At 41.3% G+C, this 22,858-nt stretch overlaps 2 long non-coding RNA genes across 2 annotated transcripts in view; one reads left to right on the forward strand and one right to left on the reverse strand.

Annotated features, from left to right (window-relative positions):
- The first annotated feature begins 13,357 nt into the window (after positions 1–13,357).
- On the forward strand, positions 13,358–15,191 carry LOC142258945 (uncharacterized). Its single transcript, XR_012727911.1, has 3 exons — positions 13,358–13,498; positions 13,778–13,861; positions 14,981–15,191. It is a non-coding gene; the product is annotated as an uncharacterized LOC142258945 (long non-coding RNA).
- A 797-nt stretch (positions 15,192–15,988) lies between these two features.
- The window catches only part of LOC142258946 (uncharacterized), a 450,433-nt gene continuing 443,563 nt past the window's right edge, over positions 15,989–22,858 (reverse strand). The window contains exon 2 of the long non-coding RNA XR_012727912.1: positions 15,989–17,392. This is a non-coding gene — a long non-coding RNA (uncharacterized LOC142258946). The remainder of the gene's footprint in view (positions 17,393–22,858) is intronic.

Genomic DNA, 22,858 nt, shown 5'->3' on the forward strand with positions numbered 1-22,858 from the left:
GAGTGAGGGACAGAGATAGTGACCGACTGACAGAGATTAGTGACTGACAGACATTGTGAGGCGCTTCAGAACGCAGCTTTTCAGCTGCGCTCTGAAGCGGACCTTTTTTAAGCTGCGGTGCAGAGCGCACACCTGCGCACATAGCATCAGACACCAAAATCGTATGAGGGATGTCACACGTTACAATTGACTAGGTTCGTGCAACAAAACGCTCAATTCTAGAGAATGATACGATGTGTTTGCGATCAACGGTTTTGCGTTCAATCCTGATCGCAAGTAGATGTCACACGCAGATACCTCACAAACGATGCCGGATGTGCGTCACTTACAACTTGACCCCAACGACAGATTGTGAGATATATTGAAGCGTGTGTAGCGGGCTTAAGAATACAGAAATAGCATTTCAGGAGTATAAGGATCTCAATAGGAAATGTAAAAAATAAATCAAGCTAGCAAAATTAGCTACTGAAACAAAAATCACCAAGGATATTAAAATAAATCCCCAAATTTTTTATAAATACATTAATGCCAAAAGGAAAACAAAGAATAGTATTGGTCCCTTAAAAAATAATAACAAGTTAATTATAGAGGACAAATAAAAGACTGAGATATTAAACAGTCACTTCTCATCTGTGTTCACCAAGGAACAGACAGTTCCAGGGATCATTCAACAAGTCAAAAAATCAAAGTTCACCATCTGATATAATTAATTTAACACAAGAAGAAGTACGCCTACGTCTGAGTTAGTTAAACATTGACAAATCCCCTGGGCCAGATGGCATTCATGCATGAATATTAAGGGACTTGAGCTTGATCTTAAGGCCCTGTTACACGCAGCGACGTATATAACGATATATCGCCGGGGTCACGGATTACGTGACGCAGATCCGGCATCATTAGCGACGTCGTTGCGTGTGGCACCAACAAACGAGCGTTAACAATGGAAAATACGCACCTTATCGTCCATCGTTGACACATCGTTCATTTTCAAAAAATCGGTCATTGTGGAGGACGCAGGTTGTTCATCGTTCCCAAGGCACCACACATCGCTACATGTGACACCTCAGTACTGACGAACTACAGCTTACCTGCGTCCACCGGCAATGCGGAAGGAAGGAGGTGGGCGGGATGTTACTATTGGGCGGCTGTTGAGTTACGACGCTGTGACGCCAAACGTCCCTCCCCCTTCAGGAAGAGGATGTTCGCTGCCCACAGCGAGGTCGTTTGGAAGGTAAGTACGTGTGACGGGGGTTACCAACTTTGTGCAGCACAGGCAGGTGTGATCGCACATGCGATCGCATGATAAATCGACGCATGTAACGGGGCCTTTGACTCTCTTGTAACAGGATTGGTTCCTCAGTATTGGAAGATTGCTGATGTGGTACCGATATTTAAAAAAGGTAAGAGGGTGGATCTAGGCAACTATCATCCAGTAATTCTGACATCAGTAGTATGCAAAATTTTTGAGGGCATTTTAAGAGATGATATGCAGAAATATATTGCAGAAAATAATATAATAACTGACAGACAGCATGGATTAATGAAAGATAAGTCGTGTCTAACCAACCTGTTGGGGTTCTATGAGGAGGTAAGTGCAAACCTGGATATTGGTAATGCAGCTGATGTGATTTATTTGGACTTTGCAAAGGCATTTGATACTGTACCACATAGCCTTATACTAAAGCTCCAGAAGCAAGGACTAGGGGAAACTATGTGCAACTGGGTAAGGAATTGGTAAAAAGATAGGAAAGAAAGAGTCAGTCATAAATGGTATATTCTCTAACTGGGTTATAGTCAGCAGTGGGGACCCCAGGGATCTGTGCTAGGACCGATTCTTTTTAATCTCTTTATTAATAACCTTGTGGATGGGATTGATAGTAAAGTGTCAGTCTTTGCTGATGACACAAAACTATGTAGGATATTAAAAACTGACCTTGATAGTACAATATTACAAAAAGATCTGGATAAGATGTCAGAATGGGCAGATACTTGGCAAATGAGATTTAATGTTGATAAATGTAAAGTAATGCACCTAGGACGGAGTAATCCTATAACTGCGTATACATTAAATGGAAGTAAACTCGGGACTACAGAACAGGAGAAGAACTTGGTTATTCTCATTACAAATAAGCTGAGCAGCAGCACTCAATGTCAAGCAGCAGCTGCTAAAGCAAACAAGATTTTAGGGTGTATAAAAAGAGAGATTAGATCCCCTGATCCCAACATATTGTTACCCCTCTATACATCACTTGTAAGGCCACATCTGGAATATGGGATCCAGTTTTGGGCTCCACATTTTAAAGAGGACATTCAGAAGTTACAGTCAGTTCAAAGGCGGGTAATAGACTACTACAACAACTACTACAAGGAATGGAGGCCACCCATATGATGAGAGGCTGAAAAGGTTAGATTTGTTTAGCTTAGGAAAAAGACGTCTCAGAGGAAATCTCATTTATATGTATAAATACATGTGTGGTCAATATAGAGGACTGGCACATGACTTATTTCTTCCAAAGACAATACTAAGGACCAGGGGGCATACACTGCGAGTGGAAGAAAAGCGATTCCGACAGCTAAATAAGAAAGAGTTCTTTACAGTTAGAGCAGTCAGACTGTTGTATGCCCTACCACAAGAGGCAGTAATGGCAGATACTATAACAGCTTTTACATCAGGGCTGGATGATTTCCTCAGTTACACAACATTGTAGATGGACCGAGTGCTTTTTTCAACCTATGTAACTAGGTAACCATGAGTAGCAGAGGCATACAGCAGAAGTCCTGAAGACTGCAGACAGGTTGCAGACATACTGAAAGCTGCAGGCAGACAGGTAACTGAGGTATTGGAATTCATAAATATGTATTTTTAACACTGATCAAATATTTTTCCAACTCCAAATTTGTCAACTGTTGGTCCCAGGAGTCCCACTTCTAGGGTGGAGATCGATCTTGAAGGCAAACCCTCCCAATAACTATTACATGGACACTGCAAAAATCTACAGATCTGGAATCTTCAGACTGTAATCCTGATAATTTAAGTGATTATTACGCTCTGTGCCCACGTGTGCATATTGCATGCAGTTACGCTGCGTCCTGCGTCGCCAGCACAATCTATTAAGATTGTGCATTGTCCTTACGCACGTTGCGTTTTAGAACGCAGCATGCTGCCAAATCTTTGCGTACTAAAAAGCAACATGTCACTTCTTTATGCATCCAGAGCGCATGAAATCGGCTTTTCAGTATGCAGTGTTTCTGCAGCGATTTGAAGCACACATGTGTTGTTCAAATCGCTGCAGAAATTTCTGCAGGGACAGGATGCAACGTGGGCACATAGCCTTAAAGAGAAAATTTTCATTCTAATACGTCATTAAGAGAATTCCAGAATTCAGAAAGTGAAGAGGAGGAAGAAGAACCAGTATGAAGGATATGAAAAGATCTCCAATATGGGGTAAGAAAAAATGTACTTTGAATATGAATGAATTTATGGATAATGTGTTATGAGTGTGCCCCGCTCTGGGGAGACCTCTGGTGAGTCTGGGATCAGAAGGTCACAGCACCTTATTGTTCGCAGGTCTATAACAAGATTAGAGTGAATCTACTTTCTATTAGTGCTGTAGGGGTTAACGACTCTTTCCACTCTGGCTATCCTTTGCAGCCTTAATCTCAGGTGCATCTCTTTTGTGACCACTCCTGATCTTTTACAGGACAAGTGGAATGCAACCTTGTCCACTTGTTCATTTAATTTAATGAAGTTTATTTTCAAGTACGAAAATATGGAACTCAAAAAAATACAGAAAATATTTCCGAAACTTATATATCTATGCAATCATTAAACAAACCTGACAATCACCTGGAACTTATAAAAAAATTAAACGCTAAAGTTGAATCTTTGGAAAATCAAATACTGGATACAAAAAAATGGAAATTTAACCGAGACAGCAAAGACTATGAAAATAATACAATCTACACATGGAAGAAAAATAAGTCTATTTTGAAAAAAAAAGATGAAAAAAGTAAATTTTTCTTATCCTGATACATCTGTGGGATCAGCATCATCCATCACCACCTACATGTCTTTGGACACAGATCCGGAAAGTCCACCAAGAGACTCCAATGCCAGCAAAAAATACAAAAATATGGTGGTTCAAAAAAACGAGGAAGAAGGGCAGGATCTAAACATAAATCCAAATAAACAAAACACCAAAAAGAAATTGTAATTACTTCCAGTCCAGTTTGAAATTTGCCAGCACATATTCTAAGTGATGCTCATATTAAAGTGTTATCCAGAGGATGTCCTGTATTTTTATTTGCAAATTTTCTAAATAAATTTGGAGATTTTATATGCACTATTCCAAGCTGGTTCCTTACAAGCGCCGGATCTATATTCTTGCTTGTCTCCAAACCATAATGTTTCATTACTCTACAAGATCTTTTTGGAGGGGTGGGATGCGCAGGAGAATCCTCCCAGTTTCTTCTTCAGGTGGGAGGTAGACATGGGCAGGCCCCTGTCTGAAGCAGACAGATCAAAAATTCCGCTCTTCATTCAAAGGGCATCTATGAGCTCCCTGATCAGGAGAGGGGATACAAGATCCTATATAGATGGTACAGGTGCCCTACAATGCAATGTTCCCTGTGATACCGTACACCTGTTGGAGATGCTTGAGGGAGAGTATATCATATATACATATCTGTGGTCGTGTGAGTCTATTAGAGGCTTTTGGAAGGTGGCGTTTGACCTTATCAATCTACTCTCCCCATGCAAGATCACCCCTTCCCCTGAACTTGCTCTACTGTCATTAATTATGCAATTTTTTCATACCCTGGTTCAAAAAAAGCCTGCTTCGTCATGTTCTGGCAGAGGCGAGACGATTGATGCCCAGAATTTGGAAGCAGACACAAGTCGCCTCCTCGGGCAGACTTGCTTGCGGAGATGAATTATTTATTTAGAATAGAAGAACTAGTAGGTCAAGTCACTGATACCTCGACTAAGGTTTTGGATTTATGGACTCCCTGGATCCTCTTTAGGGACTCCCCGGACCGGGATGCCTGGTTAATGGGTGGAGACAAAGACAAGATTGAGTTAGCTATTGGGTAACAAAAGAGGCAGGCCCTCGGATGGGCCAGGAAACACGTCCTCCCAGTCTTCCCTTTTGTTTCCTTTCCCCTCTGTCACTCACCCCATTTCTAGAACTTTCCTCTCACGTCCCAACCAATTTATCGGTTTCCCTTCCCTCTATCTCCTAAACTTTCTTTGACGACTTTTATAATTACTTAATTTTGCTCTTTTCATTATTGTTGAGTTAATTATGTTGTTATAATAAATCATATACGCTAAGGCCATTTCTTTGAATTTGGCAAAGCTGTGATTTTGTACTATTTGCTACGTTATGCACGAGCATTATCTTTGTTATTTGTTGTAGCACTACTACGAGAACAATAAACTTCAATTTGAACTAAAATGAAACAACTGGGATGCAATTGAAGTGGAGACTTTCAGGTGTAATTAATAGGGTGGAATAAAAATGTCCTTTGAAACGTTTAGGAATTGCAGCCATTTTTCTACAAAGCCTCCTCATTTCAGAGACTCAAAAGTAATTTTACTTTACCATAAATAAAATATTCATTTTTAATTCTTCATAGAGAATCCTTTGCAGGCAATGTCAGCCTGAATTACCTATAGGGGGGCTCTCAGTTTCATGAATTGATTCCTATTACCAACATATACAACCTAAAAAATACTCAGGAATCGCAAATTATGATATTCAAAAATAGAAAATGTATTATACAAAGTGCCAGTGCATACAACAATAAAAGAATTTCATTATACATAGGCTAACAGATATTTGGATATTGGGGGATAAAGAGCCACACCAAAGAAGGTAGTGCATTTAATGCAGTGACCAAAACAGTTTATAGGTATAGCTAGAATAGCCAATGATGGTCACATACCACATATAACAAAATAACCACAAATGGCCTGTATCAAATGTCTCATAGCAATCATTAAGCAATAAACAGCTAACATCCACAAGTGGTTCTATGTAGAGTACACATCATGATGAAACCGGCAGTGCAGTGAAACGCGCGTTAAGGTGGGGTTGGCATCTTTTCCAGTGCTGCACAGGACTATTAGAATCAACAAATGGCCACAGGTAACAAGATGGTTACATCTTGTAACATCAAACGCATGGGGTGGATGTAATATATAGGGGCAGTATGTCCAAAATATAACATATCCCTGAGGTATATGATGTGTGTGTGGCGCCCCAGGATCTGGTTGCCACAACTGTGTTGCCCCTCCAAAGGGTTAATGCTGAGCCTGGAGGTAATTGGGGGAAGACTATTGGCCAGTAAGTACCAACATTCAACACCGTTCTCCCTCAGGCCAGCAGAGGGAGCTCTAAACCTGGAGTTCCAGGGAGCACTTCCTTAAGCCTGACCTGGGAGAGGAGTTAGGTAGTTAGTCTGTTAGAGAAGTTCAAGGAGAGAGGAGCTGAGTAGACGGTCTTGTGAGCTGGGGTTTGGAGCTAGGCTAGCTCAACCCAGAAAAACAGGAGCCGTAGCGAGGCACAGAGAGAAGATTCTAGGGGAGAACTGGTCAGAACCGGTTCGCCTCCAAAGAACAGAGTAAAAATTAGACATCGGAATCTCTGGTTGCCAGGGTGTAAAACCCTTACCTGGTAGCCGAATCTGAAGGGCAGGAGGACTGTAGGTCTCCTGGCCCCCAAAACAATCCGAAGGTACAGCTGCACCACCAGGGCCCGGTGTGGACCCCAGCAGGGAAGCATCAGAGAGGGCCTGCGCAGCCTATCCTACGAGAAAGGGACTTACCACAAGTCCCAGCAGCAAAAGGGCCATTGCTAAACCCAAAGTGAAGGGTCCTGTAGAAGCAAAGGAAGAACAGGGAGTAGGCCTCAATACTCGACTGGCCAAGGAGATCACCCCAGTTACTTCCAGGCCGGCCGGATCCTCTTCACCAAATGTGACAGTCTCCCAGGACTGAATTGTTGCACAGTAAAAGAAAAGAAGGTAAAGAGACTGTTGTTTGTGTTGGTTCTTTTCACTGTCCTAATTATCCCTGCACCCTTTCCAAGCACCGTAGACTTTAATAAGCACCAACGGTTGCCCCGGGGTACCGCTCCATCTGTGGGGAGCAGAACCATCCCAGCTGCTAATCCATCAGCCCCGGAGGTCCCATCCAGCAGCAGCGGCTCCCTAGCCGAAATCCACAGGTGGCGTCGTGAATAACCTACAAACTTTATTATTGATTACCATCCCCACCACTGCCATATTAGTTGACCCCGCCAGGGTCACGGAGTCGGGCCCCTCCACCACTGACTACCCCCGGACTAGTCCGGCCCGGCATCGGGTGTCCCAAAGCCCTGGGGTGGGCGAGTCATGTACACTACAGAGAACCACTTGTGGATGTTAGCTATTTATTGCTTAATGATTTGCTAGGAGACATTTGATACAGGCCACTTGTGCTTCTTTTGTTATATTTGGTATGTGACCATCATTGGCTATTCTAGCTATACCTATAAATTGTTGCGGTAACTGCATTAAATGTACCACCCTTTGTGGTGCGGCTCTTTATTCCCCCAATATTCAAATATATGTTAGCCTATGTATAATGAAATTATGTTATTGTTGTATGTACTGGCACTTTGTATAATACATTTTCTATTTTTGAATATCATAATTTGTGATTCCTGGGTATTTTGTAGGTTGTAAATGTCAGCCTGAAGTCTGGATGCCATGGATGTCACCAAACGTTGGGCTTCCTCCTTTGTAATATTTTGCCGCCTTTACTGTAGTGACTTCAGTTGTTGCTTGTTTGTTTCTTTCAGCCTTAAGATTTGTATTAAACTTGTGCAATGCAGCTCAATGGGGTTCACATCTGGTGATTGACTCGGCCATTGCACACTATTTCACTTCTTTGAATTAAAAAACTCCTGTGTTGCTTTTGCAGTATATTTGGGTCATTGTCCATCTGTTCTGTGAATCGCCATCCAATCAACTTTGCTGCATTTGGTTCAACCTGAGCAGAAAGACTCAGACTCGCCCCGTGCACTTCAGAATTCATCCGCCTTTTTCTGTCTTTAGTAACATCATCAATAAACACTAGTGACCCAGGGCCATTGTTAGCCCTGCATGCCTGGCCATCATAATGCCTCCACCATGTTTTACAGTGGATGTGGTGTGCTTTGGATCATGAGCCGTTCCAAGCCTTCTCCATACTTTCTTCTTCCCATCATTCTGGTACAGATTGATCTTAGTCTCATCTGTCCATAGACCTTTTCCAGACCTGGGGCGGCTTCTTCAGGTGCTTTTTGAAAAAGTCTAAGCTGGCCTTTCTATTTTTAAGGCTAATTAATGGTTTTCTCCCTGTAGTGAACCCTTTGTATTTGCACTCAGGACGTCTTCTCTTTATGGTACTCTTAGATACTGAAACATCTACTTTCTTGAGAATGTTTTTTGACTTGGGTGGATGTTGTGTAGGAATTTTCCTTCACTAAAGGAAAGGATTCTGTGATCATCCATCACTACTGTCTTCTTTGGACATCCAGATCTCTTTGAGTTCCCATACTCTCAAGTGTGCTCATGTTTTTTTTAGAATATACCAAATTGTTGATTTGGCCATCCCTAACATTACCGCTTGCTCTCATTTTTTCATCCCAATGCCGTTCTGTTTCTCCTCTTTTGACCGCATTTTGTGGGTTCACAACAACAGCTTCCAAATACAAATGTCACACCTGGAATCTGCTCCAGACCTTTTATATGCTTAATTGATAATAGATTAATGAGGAAATATCCCACGCAGCCCATTAAAGATCTTTTGAGATAATTGTTCAGTTTCTTTTGGTCTCTTTATAAAGAGACAGCTACATGTTTATGGGCTGTAATTCCTAAACTCTGACTGCAATTAGGATGTGAATACCCTCAAATTGAAGCTTAGAATATGACTTAAAAATGCATATCGATTACATAACTGTATATTGAAAATGTTTTTGTTACACAGGTAAAATGCCAAAATTTGTGTCACTGGCCAAATATTTCTTGATCTAACTGTAAGGGGTAAACACTTAGTGACAGAATCCCATTAAATTCACAAAACCACAGCACAGGTATCATAAATGTTACTTGCTCTTCACCAAGAGATAGGCCCCTTTTAGTTCTGGTTTCTTCTACACCGAGAGTCCAAACTGTAATAAAGGTTCGTAGACAGAGGTAAATGAACCCGAACAGTAAAGCTTGGTGTTTACAGTGTTTGAATGGCTTTCACTGGAAGTAAAAACAGAATTATAGGATGTATTGTGTAAAGTAGAAAAAAATGCCCTCCCTCCTCTGGAAATGCTTTCTTTATGGTTGCATGTGGGTGACGACCTGAACTTCCAAATCAATAACTTTCAATGAGGTTCAGGTGAAACTTGTTTCCAGAATTGAACTTTATCTTCTGATTCATGAAGTGGCACAAGCTTCTTTATGAATCTGGGGTGTGCCTCCTTGTGCCATGCTAGAAACATTACTCCCATCAGGTACTGGAGTGAGATTTCTAGCATAGGGAATGCCACAGCTCATCATGAATTAAAGAAGCTCTGCTGTAACGCCCCCCGTCCCACCCAAGCTTTGCCAATTTTAAAGTGAAAATTCAAAAGCCGCCAAAATTTGGCACCACTCTGAATTTATCCAAATTTTTGAGACTTTTCAGAGCTTTTGTGACAATCTTTTGGCATAAAAACTATGAAAATTTGGGACCAGAGCGTCTTAACAACTTCCACATATCTAGGATACAGTGTGATTCAATTCTCCCCTAACTATTTTTGTGCAAAATGTCTACAGGTCTGCACCAACTCTAGAGGTTCTGAGGCCAAATCATCACTTCTAGACAATAGAGAAAGACAGGCATGAAGAATATATATATTTACAAGCATTTATTAACAAAACAAGTTTTGAAATGCAATTATATACAATGTGATATACTTCAGAGTTCCTATCTCCAATCTGGGGCTGCACTTTTTAGTAAATAAAGCAGTGGGCAACCTGAGATTAGTGAATTATCTAAATATAATCCAGTATCAAAACCTTTCACAAATATTCCTAAAGGCTCTCAAAATACACAACTTACTAAAAGAGTTGAGCCTGAATTTCCATTTTGTGGGATCTCAGTGTGCAGAGCGGGATTCCACAAATCTCTGCGGCTGCTCTAAGCACAAGACATTGCTCTCTCAACTAATCCAGAACTGTCAGATACTTTTTAAGGTTTTACTGAACTGTGTAAAGAAGGATACCGCAGAGCTGGGGTCGTAGAGCTCACTCTTTCAGTGTGAGAGTGATCACTGAGGGTTGTGAGATCTCACAACCTGGGAGTTCCTTTTGGGAGGACATTAGGGACACTTCTAAAAGTTTTGGTACTGGATTATATTTAGAAAATTCACTAATCTGCGGCTTTTTACTACTTTAGTAAATAAAAAAGGCAGCCACAGATTTGTGATAAGCACTATTTAAGGGGAAATGCATCAAACTCATTGCGCTAGAAAGTATTGTGTAAAAGTCACACATTTTGTGTAACACACACCTTAGTTGTTCAAACATTTTAGTGAGTTTTGAAATTTTTTGTCTGAAATGTTAGAGTTCAGTGGAAGAGGGTGGTGCCTGAAACCGTCAGACAGATTCACAATGATTTCTGCCCTTCTATGATTTACGATTTTGATTGTATTGTAATTTTTTACTGTTACTATTTGTTAACCAATTACCATATTTTTCAGTCTGAAAGACACACTCTTCCCCCACCAAAAAAAAATTGGGTGGGAAAAGGGGGGGTGCCTCTTATAGTCCTGATGCTCTTGACTATGGCTGGAGGTGCGGTGATGTAGGAGAGGGCCACAGGAGGCAGAATCCGGGGCTAACAGTATGCCCGCTAATAACGAAAGTGAATATTCACTGCTCCCCACACCCATAATCCAGTCTACCTCTACACACTGAAGCCAGCATTGAGAGATGAACAGGATTATGAGCGTGGGGAGTAGTGAATATTCATTCTCTAATTGCGGTACACATGATCACCCAGCCACCAGCTAACTGCTGCAGCTTGGTGATCACGTGTGTCTAGTATTAGAGAATGAATACTCACTGCTCCACATGCCCATAATCCCAGGTGTGGGGAACAGTGAATATTCTGGCAGCTGATGTCCGCGTGTAACTTCAGATGCATGGCAGTGACGTCATGCGCTACGCCACTTACACACTGAAGTCACTTGCCAGCATGAAAGACAACACCGCACACAGTGGGATCAGAGGGATGGTGAGTATAATTAGGTTTTTTTTTTATATCTGCAGCGTAAGGAGAAACATATATATATATATACTAGAATCATGGCAGGTACAGACATATCATTGTATAATTGTGCATTATGATGAGCTATTGGACTTCAAAAGAGCAAAATTACTGTTCTTGCACAGGGACCCTCTTCTGTCTGTGTCCACAACTGCATGAAGGACATATGTATATAACAGGATCGATTCATATATACCAGGATAGGGATCAAATCTATCTATATGAGGGACATAAATTCCAGAATGGGCCCAGGGTGAGATCATATATACCAGGATGGGCCCATGATGAGGGCCATACATACGAGGATGGGGCCATATATATCAGGATAAGGGCCATACATACCAAGATGAGAGCCATATATACCAGGATGGGGATCATGTATACCATTATGGGACAAAGATGGGGAACATATACACCAGGATAAAAGACATATATACCAGGATGAGAGAAACATATAGATAAACCGATCAAAAATCAGTGAGGGAGTTCTATCTATAATATCTACAATATCTATAAAGCCTACATAGAAAACTCCACACATATATTTTATAGCAGAAGTGGACCATTCATGTTGTGACATGAAAAAATATAAAATATAACCTTTATTAATACTAGTTAAGATGATATAATCAATAAAACCGTGGTTATAAAATGTATTACCCGGTTCTAGGTCACTAAGCTCAAACGGACCAAAAAACCCGGGTATGGCGCACAAATAAACTTCCTCTATAAAGTCAGATTCTCAGTCACACTACCTTATCCTTCTTAAAGATAGAATATTACAGGGTACCGCCCTCCACAGTCTATCCTTAAGTTCAAACAGTTATATGAGGAATATTGGTGAAACTCCGTACCATTTCTTTTTCTTTATACATGTCATTTTCTTACCATAAATAACCATTATGAAAAAAATTGGAGTAGTCTCACCATGCAACGAACTTATTCAAACTTATCAATTTCATAAGATGTGGGGATATTACTGATAGACCTCCTCTGGCTATCTCATTACTCCATCCTCCAAGCAGATATCATGAGAACTCCCAACGCGTTTCCTTCACTTCAAATTCGTCAGAGGAGCCTGTGTCAATCAGACACTGCACATCCAAATGCCACTGTTTAATTCCACATAGTGGTCTTTAAGAAACAATGCCCACAGCGGACTGTAATCAAAGTAACAGGGTTTTAATCATCCTTTCCCCATGGGAAACACACCTCGGTCAGGCATATTAAAGTAAATTAGCAACTTACCATAGTGTGTCCACAAGCAAACATATTCTTTCTGCGCTGCGCTGAATGCTACGGGCGCCGCCATTTTATATCTACCACGCATGCGCACTACATCGCAGTCAGTGAAGGAGGACCACGTGATCGGACATCGCGTCCGTGTCACGTGTGTCAGGGGAACGCCCCTTACAAACAAGGAAGTGTGTGGAACGCACGCTGTGCGCTCCACACATTAGATCCCTCCTCTCTCTCATCGCTGTGCACACTGCACAGACTTTCACAGTCACATCTTAAAGTAACAGCGATAATTACCTCCTTCCAAATACTCTTTAGGCAGCGATCATCCAGATCCATAGTAAATGCCTAATCACTGAGAAACATACAAATCTCATTTCTACAGTGTTTCTCAGAAGGCTTCATCCAAAATCAACTGCAAAGAGTTATTAAAACTCGTCAGGGGGTTGAAAGTCAATCTTGTGGCCAAACAATATGTACGAAAGAGAGGCCCTGCACCAATTAAGGGACAGGAAGTGTTACAAAAGATTGACTTTCAACCTTCTGACGAGTTTTAATAATTCTTTACAGTTGATTTTGGATGAAGCCTTGTTGTATAACACTATTACCAAGGATCAGAGACACTTATTGACGGTGGAGTGTCCTAGAGTGCCATGCTTATATCTCCTGCCGAAGGTACATAAAGACGAAAAGATACCACCTGGCCGTCCTATTGTGTCGGGTAAAGGAAATTTTTGTGAACCCCTGTGTAAATTCTTGGATTGGCATCTGAAACCCATCGTAACTACCTTACCTTCTTTTTTAATAGACTCCACTGATTTATTATTGAGGCTTGAAGGGATTACTTTGGAGGAAGATATGTGGATGGTATCATTGGATGTGGAAAGTCTTTACACCTCAATAAGACACGAGGATGGTTTACAAGCGGTAAGGTATTTTCTTTCTATGAGCTCTCTGGGATCTAAATTAATCAATTTTCTGATGGAAGTCCTTGAGTTTGCTTTATCTCACAACTTTTTCCTGTTTAAAGAGATTTTTTACCTACAGCTCCAGGGAACAGCCACGGGGGCGGCCTTTGCGCCCTCATATGCTAACTTGTTTTTGGGGCTGTGGGACAGACAGGTTTTATTGACAGATACTACTGAGCAGATTGAGAAAGTCCTATTATGGACCAGATTTATTGATGATATTTTTCTAATCTGGCAGGGCACTGAGGGAGATCTAAAAAAGTTTGTGGATTATCTGAATATGAACTCATTAAACATCAAACTTACAAGCCATCACAGTCAGGTCAGTATGGATTTTCTTAACCTTAACATCTATAGAAAGATGGATAATTCTCTTCATACAAAGATCTTTAGGAAACCTACTGCCGTTAATGCACTGCTTTCTGCCCAATCTTCTCACCCACAATCATTGATAAAAAAAACATACCAGTGGGACAATTCTTGCGATTACGGAGAAACTGTTCCGAGGATTCGGTTTTCAGAGAACAAGCGAGAGAATTGACTGATCGATTTGTGGACAAAGGGTATAGCAAACGGGCTATAAAGAGGGCTTTTAACCAAGCATTGATTACCCCGAGGAGGGATCTCTTGATACCCCATGCAAAGAATAAAAATGACCAGAAGGTGAGATTCATCTCCCAGCACCATAATAGCTGGAGAGAGATGAAGGGAGCCTTGGAGAAGTTCTGGCCGATTTTGATGACTGATCCAATTCTTAAGAAAATTGTACCTGAAGGTCCATCTATTACTTACCGTAGAGCTGACAATTTGAGGGACAAATTGGTAAGAAGCCATTTTACTGGGGATAACACGACTAATTTGTTTGGATCTAAAGGACCCAGTTGGGGATTCTTTCCCTGCGGTAAATGTATCTCATGCCTTAATACGGTAAGGGCAACTGAGTTCTTCTCGAGTGATGGTAAGAGGAACTTTCGGATCACTAAACACATTTCATGTGACTCTGAAGCGGTGATCTACTATGCTAGATGTCCCTGCAATCTTGTGTATGTTGACTGACAACAAGGAAGCTTAAAGTAAGGATCCATGAACACGTATTGGATATTAATAATGCACTGAAGTCGGATGAAATTACCACTTTGAAACCATTGCCGAGACACTTCAAAACCCATCATGGATGTGACTCCTCTCTCCTAAAAGTGTCAGGGATTGATAAGGTTGTAATTAATACACGAGGTGGAGATGTGAAGAAATGTCTGTCCAAAATGGAGACCCAATGGATATGGCGCCTTGACACTGTGGGACCGCATGGTTTGAATGAAGTTCTGAGTTTTGCACCTTTTCTTTGAGGTGTTTAGTCCCTTCCTCTATTCTTTTAGTGTGTTATGTGTGTTTTTATTGATTTTAATAATTTTTGTACTTATACTGTTTTTCTGTATTTTAGTGTCCTATGTATGCCGCATGTCTGGTTTTGATCATATGGAGGCTGACAGAGGAGGAGCGATGAATTTATGAATTTCTCTCTTTTATACATAATTTTTTTTTCTTTTTACCATTAGTGATGTATATTCTATGTACTTTTATTGACCCATTTTGTCCATTAGTGATGTGCATATTTTATGTATTTTCTCTATCACGACACTTTAGTTTTATTTAAGAGGTATATTTAAAAAGAAAAATTCGATTTTTTTTTTTTCAGTTTTGGTACTTTTATACACAAATATATATACAACACATCTTACTCTTTACATATATAAAATATATATAATTTTGAATTTTTATTAGTTTTTATTTTTTGATCGTATTTTGTTTGCACGTTTTTGCACATAATTTGTATTTGATACATCTTACACTTCTCACCATATTTTCTTGATTGATTTTTACTTGGAATACACATGTTTTTGCATATCACACATTTGTTTTTAGTATAGTGCATATTTTACACTTGCTTTTGCATAATAACATTTTTATACACCTTTTTTGGTTTGTCTTTTTGCATTTTGTCACATATGCACTACACGTTTTTTCATATTTATATATACAAACATTTATATACTCTTTTCCTTCTTTTCCCCATTTTTTAATTATCACTTTATTTGTATGTAGGAATATTTTTTACTTTATTATTATTATTATTATTGTTTATTTATAGAGCACCATTGATTCCATGGTGCTGTACATGAGGGGGTTACATACAGAATACATATACACGTTACAATAGACAGACTATCACAGAGGGAAGAGGGCCCTGGCCTTGCGGGCTTACATCCTAAAGGATTTTGGGGAGGAGACAGTAGGTGGGGTGTAGGTTGGGCGGCAGCTCCACACGGTGGTGGGGCGGCAGCTCCGCACGGTGGTGGGGCGGCAGCTCCGCACGGTGGTGGGGCGGCAGCTCCGCACGGTGGTGGGGCAATGAGGTCATTGTAGATTATAGGCGTTTCTGAACAGATGATACTTACACTTTAATGGTATTTCCTTACTGTTATATCACATATTGATCCAAAAATTTGTTTTTTTAAGAAATATAAGAACATAATATAATATCACATTGCTGTACTCAGATTCTGCACATGTCCCTTTTGTGCCTTGCTGGCATTTTTTCTTCATGTACTGTTTTTTCATATATTTTTTACTTTTCTAAAAATTTTTAATACTGTTCACCTGAACATAGTTATGGATTTGTTATAACTAATGTCTTTAATTTTAATGTATATACGATATCTCTATGTATGTATGGGGTCTGTTTATGTATATTTATTGTATTAATGGTGTCAATATTTGTAATCTATGTGTACTAATTTTCACTATTGGTTATTCTGTAGTATGCTCCATTTGAAACTTATGGAGGAGTCTAGTTTCAAACTCACGGTTCCCCGTTTCTATGGGCCAGGGTTTTGCCATCTGACTTCTGAGCCATTGCGCTCGTACTAGCAAGATGCTTTCCTGACGTGTGTCTGGATCCCGTGTGCTGGCGGGCGTGCCTCCCTGTGTGACGTGTTTCGGGTGTGTCATCGGGGGGTGTTTGCCGGGACTTGGGCTCTGACCGCGGCAGGACGCGTTGCCCTGGTTACTCTCATTTCCGACGTCGCGGCACCTTCTGGAAGACAGCTGTTTGGCTGTCACTTGTATAAATAGGCATGCCAGTCACACTAATAACCACACCCCTTCTGAGGAAGCGACGGCGAAACGTACGTCAAGGGGGGTCCTTTGCAGTAATTATTAACCTTCTTTATTTCCATGTAACCATCTGTGATAGCGATCCTTTCTCCTACCGCTTTTTTGTCCTTGGTTTTATTACGTTATAGCTCAGTGTCTCACGATCTATACTCAGTGTTGGAGTGAGATGTATCTAGCGTGGACTTGGTCTATTTAGTACTTTCCTTGGACTTCCTACTTTTCTATGGTTTTACTGCCATCTTATGGATCTTTGAATGTATTGCACTTTATATTTATTTTGTCATGTCATGGATTATTGATTGTGAACTCTTTACTATTAAACCGCATGGACCAAGGTTTATCTTATGTCTACTTATCCTTTTTAATTGGTTTTAATTAATTTTTTTGAACTTAATAAAGATATCTTATGTTATTGCATTTATGTGTGGAGTTTTCTATGTAGGCTTATGAGAGAAACATATAACTGGAACGGGCCCAAAATGGGGGACATTAGTACAGAATTGGGGGGTATTACCCCCATAACCATTTCAGCAGCAGGTTCCCCCTCACAACAGTATGTCATGACTACATTTTTTGCTTTAATTTTTTTTCCCTACCTTCCTCATCTAAAATATAGGTGCGTCTTATGGTCATAATAATACAGTAAGCTTAAAAAGAAAATTGTGCTTTCCCTGACCAACTCTTACTTGAGTAATTGATTTTTGGATAAAACCCTTTGACTCACGGTACATCATGATGCCTTCTCCCATGTGACTGATCTGACAACAGGACCTGAATAATGATAAAAACATTTGCCAAATTCCGAATGCAAGAATGGCTCCTCTACTGTGTGGGTTTTCTCACAAGAATTCTGACAAGAATTGATTTACCAGTTAAACATTTCAAATGTTCACAACATGAAAAAGGTTCCTTCCCTGTGCTGCTTCTTCAGATGTTTAACGAGATCTGATTTCTGAGAATAACATTTTCCACATTCAGAACATAAAAATGGTTTATCCCCTGTGTGAAGTTTTCCATGGTCAATAAGAGTTGATTTCCTAGTAAAACATTTACCACATTCCAGACATGAAAATGGCTTCTCCCCTGTGTGTGAACTTTGATGGCAAACAAGTTCTGATTTCCGAGTAAAACATTTCCCACATTCTGAACATGAAAATGGCTTCTCCCCTGTATGAGATCTTTGATGCCAAACAAGAGCTGTTTTCTGAATAAAACATTTTCCATATTCTGAACATGAAAATGGATTCTCCCCTATGTGAAATCTTTGATGCCGGACAAGTTCTGATTTCCAATTAAAACATTTCAGAGTCTGAACATGAAAATGGCTTCTCCCTTGTGTGAATTTTCTGATGTCTAACAAGGTCTGATTTCTGACTAAAATCTTTCCCGCACTCTGAACATGAAAATGGCTTCTCCCCAGTGTGAAATCTTTGATGCACAACAAGTTCTGATTTCTGAATAAAACATTTCCCACACTCTGAACATGAAAATGGCTTCTCCCCTGTGTGAATTTTCTGATGTGTAACAAGATGTGATCTCTGAATAAAACGTTTCCCACACTCTGAACATGAAAATGGCTTCTCCCCTGTATGAGATCTTTGATGCCAAACAAGAGCTGTTTTCTGAATAAAACATTTCCCACATTCCAAGCATGAAAATGGCTTCTCCCCTGTATGAGATCTTTGATGCCTAACAAGAGCTGTTTTCTGAATAAAACATCTCCCACACTCTGAACATGAAAATGGCTTCTCTCCTGTGTGAATTTTCTGATGTCTAACAATTTTTGATTTCTGAATAAAACATTTCCCACACTTTGAACATGAAAATGGCTTCTGTCCTGTGTGAGATCTTTGATGCCCAAGAAGTTCTGATTTTCGAATAAAACATTTCTCACATTCTGAACATGAAAATGGCTTCTCCCCTGTGTGAGATCTTTGATGCTCAACAAGTTCTGATTTTCGAATAAAACATTTCCCACACTCTGAACATGAAAATGGCTTCTCTCCTGTGTGAACTTTCTGATGTCTAACAAGATTTGATTTCTGAATAAAACATTTCTCACATTCTGAACATGAAAATGGCTTCTTCCTAGTGTGATATTTTTGATGATGAACAAGATTTGATTTTCGAGCAAAACATTTCTCACATTGGGGGCATGAAAACGGCTTTTCATGTGTGTGAACTTTTTGATGGTCAACAAGATTTGATTTCCTGGTAAAACATTTCCCACATTTTGAACATGAAAATAGTTTCTCCCTTGTAGGAGCCATTTCATGTTCCACATCCGTTCTGTAACTTTTATTTTGTTTACAATTCTGTGATAAATCGCAATTTTGGACTTGTTTGAAAAGATCAGATGACAAAGCTTTCCGAGGAAGGACTGGAGGTATATCTGGGACAACAGCATGCTCTTCATATGTATCATGTGTGATACTTTCATCATCTGTTGTAAATTCTGAAGATATTAGATTTCCATCTGAACTCCCAATACAGTCATCTGCTAAAAATAAACATGTTATTAGTTTTTTATGATATCTTGAAATTACATTTATTTTTTTTTAACCAGAAATTAAATTAGGAAAAAATGTATTCTGAATCTGTTTTCCAATTTAGACATCTAAAGGCCCTGTCACACACACAGATAAATCTGCGGCATATCTGTGGTTGCAGTGACATTGTGGACAATCAGTGCCAGGTTTGTGGCTGTGTACAAATGGAACAATATGTCTATGATTTCACTGCAACCACAGATCTGCCAAAGATTTATCTGTGTGTGTGTGACAGGGCCTTAAGAGTTACATCTTTGTTAATTTGGATCTCTCATTCCTAGTACGAGTTCTCTGGAATGTGCTACATTAAATAATCTGATTGTCACAATGTGACTGCAGTATAATGAGGGACAGAAGGCTCCTATACTGACCCTCACACTTGGGGACCCTAAGCTATTCCTAACCTCTGGATTACCCCTGAAGATGGAGATGCCGGAGTCCCGTGCCTTATTATTCTCCTGACCAGATCTAATCTGTTATTCCCCTGGGGAAGGAAGGGACAGGAATATGATGGAAACACAGATTAAAGGGAGCCAAACATCAGGTTTTTCGTGTATAAGCTGCAGCCAGTGCAGCACTGGCACTATTAGGCACATTGTGTACATACCATCAGGGTTCAGCTCGGGTGTTTAGGCAGCGAAATCCAACTTTATAAAGTTTGAAAATTCGTGCACTTTTTGATTGACGTGTGCACCTCTGCTGCTAATGTCCAGGCGTGTTATGCACGTGTTCCCCGCCCCTCCATCAGCCTGTTCCTCCCTCTCTCCTGATGTCCGGGCGTGTTATGCACATGTATCTCCACCCCCGCTGCCTGTTCCTCCCTCTCTCTGTCTGTATTTAAATTTCCCTCTTCAGTGACATGACGTCGGAGTGCGTAGTGCTTATCTCCGGCGCCATGTTACTGAAGCCCGCTGTACCTTGCAGCTGGGTGCACGAGAGGGCGGCGCATGCGCCCTCGCTTCTTCAGATCCCGTTGGGAGCACGCGCGGTTACAACAGGACTGGAGATCAGTTGACAGGAGGACGCGATTGCTATGCTACCAGCACAGCAGCCGCCTAGGACACCGCGGCTCAGGTGAGGTGAGTTCACAATGCTGTGTGTGCGCCCCTGCGTTGACCTGAGCTCACCTTCTGAATGCCAGGTCACCGCAGGAAAGCACTCACAGCTATGTGTCTGTGCTATGTGTGTGCATGCATGTGCAGTGTGTGTACGTGCAGTGTGTGTTTGTGTGCGTGTGTGCGCTCGCTGTGTGGTGTGTGTGTGCGCACGCTGTGTGGTATGTGTGCGCGCTGTGTGTGTGGTGTGTATGTGTGTGTGCGCGCGCACTGTGTGTGTGTGTGTGCACGCTGTGTGTGGTGTGTGTGCGCACACTGTGTGTGTGTGTGTGTGCATGCTGTGTGTGGTGTGTGCGCGCACGCTGTGTGTGGTGTGTGCGCGCACGCTGTGTGTGGTGTGTGTGTGTGTGCGCACGCTGTGTGTGTGTGTGTGTGTGTGCGCACGCTGTGTGTGTGTGGTGTGTGTGCGCACGCTGTGTGTGTGTGTGCGTGTGTGCGCACGCTGTGTGTGTGTGTGTGTGCGCGTGAGCGCACGCTGTGTGTGTGGTGTGTGTGCGCACACTGTGTGTGTGTGTGCGGTGTGTGTGCGCACGCTGTGTGTGTGCGCACGCTGTGTGTGGTGTGTGTGCGCACGCTGTGTGTGGTGTGTGTGTGTGCGTGTGTGCGCACGCTGTGTGTGGTGTGTGTGCGCACACTGTGTGTGGTGTGTGTGCGCACGCTGTGTGTGGTGTGTGTGTCCTGAATCCAGGCCTGGCATTATTGGGGTTTCCTCCGGTAGCCAGTACGACGCTGCAGTGACGTGTGTAGGTTTTTTTTTCTTTCTTCAGATGATATTGGATCCGGATTGGACGGCGCGGGACCCTTGACCCAGGATTACTGCGGAGAGGGGTTCTTTATTTCAATAAAGATGGAGTCACTAATTGTGTTGTGTTTTATTTCTAATAAAAATATTTTTCTGTGTATTGTGTTTTTTTTATGTTTACTAGAAATTCATGGTGGCCATGTCTAATATTGGCGTGACACCATGAATTTCGGGCTTAGGGCCAGTTGATAATATACACCTAGCCCTAACTCCATTATTACCCAGTGAGCCACCCGGCATCAGGGCAGCTGGAAGAGTTGGATACAGTGCCAGAAGATGGCGCTTCTATGAAAGCGCCATTTTCTGGGGTGGCTGCGGACTGCAATTCGCAGCGGTGGTGCCCAGAAAGCATGGGCACCCTGCACTGCGGATTCCAATCCCCAGCTGCCTAGTTGTACCTGGCTGGACTCAAAAATTGGGCGAAGCCCATGTCATTTTTTTTTTTAATTATTTCATGAAATTCATGAAATAAAAAAAACAAAAAAAACGGCTTCTCTATATTTTTGGTTCCCAGCCGGATACAAATAGGCAGCTGGGGGTTGGGGGCAGCCCGTAGCTGCCTGCTGTACCTGGCTAGCATAGAAAAACATGGTGAAGCTCATGTCATTGTTTTTTTTTTGGGGTGGGAGGGGGCAAAAAATCCTGCATACAGTCCTAGACCCGCAACACACATCGTTTTTTTTTGTACGTGTGCGGTACGTATTTGCACGTACCGGAGACACGTACACACCCAGACCCATGTTATTCAATGGTAGATGGCGCACACACACGTAAAATCACACAGAACGTGTGTCCGTGTGATAAGTACGTGTGTGCGCTTTTCTGCACGGACGACATGTCCGTTTTTGGCCGGCAGCACGAGTATGTCCGTGTTCAGCACGTTTCGTGTTTTTACACTAGCGATCTTATTTTTATTTTTTTTTAAATTAAATTCAGTATACTTACCTTTTTTTTCTGCTGTTCTCAGTCATACTTACATTGGCGCTCGGTTTTTTTCTTCCTCCAGAAGACACCGCCGCTCCTGTCAGCTCCACGCAGCTAATGAAGGGAATAGCGCGATCAGCTGTATTCAGCCTTGGCCGCGAGTAACCTCAGTGACAGCTCAGCTGATCGCGCTATTCCCTTTATTAGCTGCGTGGAGCTGACAGGAGCGGCGTTGTCTTCTGCAGCTCCGGTCACCTTCATGCAGCACAGCTGGAAGCGACGCTGGACCATCCTGGATTACGCCGGACATGGAGGGCTTTTTCGGGCTTATTAACCCTTTAGTGACGGAGATAATTTTCACCTTAATGACCAGACCAAATTTTGCAATTCTGACCAGTGTCACTTCATAAGGTTATAACTCTGGAACGCTTCAACGGATCCCGGTGATTCTGAGATTGTTTTTTCGTCACATATTGGACTTCATGTTAGTACCAAATTTAGGACAATATTTTTTGCGTTTATTTATGAAAAAAAATTGAATATTGGCAAAAATTTTGAAAATTTAGCAATTTTCAACTTTTGAATTTTTATACCGTTAAACCAGAGATTTCTGTGACACAAAATAGTTAATAAATAACATTTCCCACATGTCTACTTTACATCAGCACAATTTTGGAAACAAAATTTTTTTTTGTTAGGAAGTTAGAGGGGTTCAAAGTTTATCAGCGATTTCTAATTTTTACATCAAAATTTAC

This window comes from Anomaloglossus baeobatrachus (genome assembly GCF_048569485.1).
Source record: "Anomaloglossus baeobatrachus isolate aAnoBae1 chromosome 5 unlocalized genomic scaffold, aAnoBae1.hap1 SUPER_5_unloc_19, whole genome shotgun sequence".
Lineage (NCBI taxonomy): Eukaryota > Metazoa > Chordata > Amphibia > Anura > Aromobatidae > Anomaloglossus > Anomaloglossus baeobatrachus.